Here is a 2,066-nt window from a genome sequence, read left to right as displayed (position 1 = left end):
TATTTTGTTTTGTTACTTACGTGTATTTATTTATATGCGTATATATGTACGCTATATATTTACGTGTACGTTTTTACACTAACCTGTCTTCTTTTTCTTCTTTAAATTAATGGCCCGTAATGAATCCTCTAACAACACTGTCTAAATGCCTAAAAAATAAGTTGAGCATTGTAGGTTAGATTATTGTTAAACTTTTAACAAAGCTTTTTAATTACATATAAATTCACTTCCATAATTTTTAGAATTAATTGACTAACTTACTTGTATTTATACGCGATCTTTTCCATACATATAATTTTCTATATATAATTTTATTACAAGTTTACAAAGTCTACAGTTCTGATAGAAATCCGAATATATCTGCGATGACACATAGGCACATACACTTTGGTGTTTAAGCGCCAAAAAATAATGAAAAACTCAATCCTCATGATAGCGCTGTTGCTTTAACGCCGTTTTCTTATTATTTACTCCCACCATCCGTTTTTCACCAATAAGCGTTCGGTGTCAAAGCGCCGGTGTCTGTATGAGGATCCAGCCTAACAGAACAGTAGCAACACTGCAGTCATCTATGTTAGGATTAGGATCATGTGTATGTAAATATTCGATAATAGGCCGTTGCAGATAAGCATATGATTATAAACCAAATTGCACAAGGAAAGGTGAACAGAATGTACCCAACTCAATTACGAGCATGCTCTAACTGTGAATTTTTACAATCCAAAAACATTTAATTATATCTGCACAGTGTTCGAAAATAAACTCCATCAACAATTAAAAGTTGGTACGGTAGTATTAGAGGATCATTTGGGTTCTCCTTAGAAACTGTAGAAATATTAAAACAAAGATGTGAAGCTGCTGGTGATAAAAAATTGTACGCTTGTTTAACAATGGATGAGATAGCCATTAGATAGCAAGTTCAATGGAATAATGTCGAGAACATTTGTTGGATATGTCGATCATGGACTCGTAATACCAAATCCAGACGATTTACCTTTCGCAAAAGAAGCTTTAGTTTACCTTTTAAAATATATTAATGAGCGGTGAAAAATACCTGTACCTGTTTTCAGCTCTTTCATGAATGTGAAACAATTAACTCCCAATTTATTAATAGAAAGAGTTTTAGTTTTTTACGATCTCCTACCATAGACACTTCTAAAATAAACTAACAGTAAGATTTGAAACGGCACATAAGGAGCAAGCACGGATGTCTTAGTGATATTAAATACTAATATTAATATGATTTTTAATATTAATATAATTGTGGGAGGATAAAATTGTCCAGTATGTTAAACGCACGTATCGAAATTTTTTCTTCGATTATCGTACGCGGAGAATCAACCTTCCATACTTAGACCGATTCTTGAGTCCCAATTTTTATATATATATTTTTTATTAAAATCCTAAACCCCATTAAACCGATGACTCAAATAGATTCATTATATACCCTTATAGAAATATCATACTAAGAATCATTGATTAATTACTTATTTTCAGTATTAAAAGTACAGTATTTAGTAATATTCTGTAATTCAAATACAGCTTTTAGTACTGAAGTATTTCAATATTTAATGTTACAAATCCTACCTTATGATTGATTTCAATACTTAAATATTGATATGTAATACTTCGTCCAGTGATAAAATACTTACGCAGAACATTGTCAATATTTAAATATTAATATCCCACACAGCACGTAATATCGCAGAAATATCACAGCAATATTATATTTTCATTACAATATTACCAGGGAATATAACAGAAATAATGCTGGGATATTACTAAGATATCACAGTAATATTAAAATGTCCGCGACAAATGCATCACAGTAATATAATGGTGAAATCACAATGATATTACTGTGAGAAAATTATAATATTTAAAGAAATATACTTATATATTCCTAGTTTTCTCATGTTTCATAAACTATTACGTATCGAAGATTGTTAAATACACTCCAAGACTTTCGTGAAATCCTCCAGCGATAATTTCGACCCCAAGCAGTATACCAATGGTCACCCCCATCCATGTCCTGACCGCATTAAACTGTTGCTTAACTTGACGAC

General features: G+C 31.1%; 1 protein-coding gene and 1 long non-coding RNA gene across 2 annotated transcripts in view; one reads left to right on the top strand and one right to left on the bottom strand.

Annotated features, from left to right (window-relative positions):
- LOC116845729 overlaps positions 1–2,066 on the top strand; it is a gene marked incomplete at its 3' end in the record, with an annotated part of 7,809 nt that overhangs the window by 5,606 nt on the left and 137 nt on the right. The gene's annotated exons all lie outside the window — the stretch shown is intronic.
- LOC116845751 lies at positions 101–486 on the bottom strand. Its single transcript, XR_004378315.1, has 2 exons — positions 262–486; positions 101–149 (listed from the first exon to the last, which is right to left on the bottom strand). It is a non-coding gene; the product is annotated as an uncharacterized LOC116845751 (long non-coding RNA).

The sequence above is a fragment of the Odontomachus brunneus genome, unplaced genomic scaffold (genome assembly GCF_010583005.1).
Source record: "Odontomachus brunneus isolate Ranch 3 - 2012 unplaced genomic scaffold, Obru_v1 Obru_scaffold_057, whole genome shotgun sequence".
Taxonomy (NCBI): domain Eukaryota; kingdom Metazoa; phylum Arthropoda; class Insecta; order Hymenoptera; family Formicidae; genus Odontomachus; species Odontomachus brunneus.
Note: the sequence above shows the minus strand (reverse complement) of the source record. Positions and strands in the feature narration are given on the sequence as shown.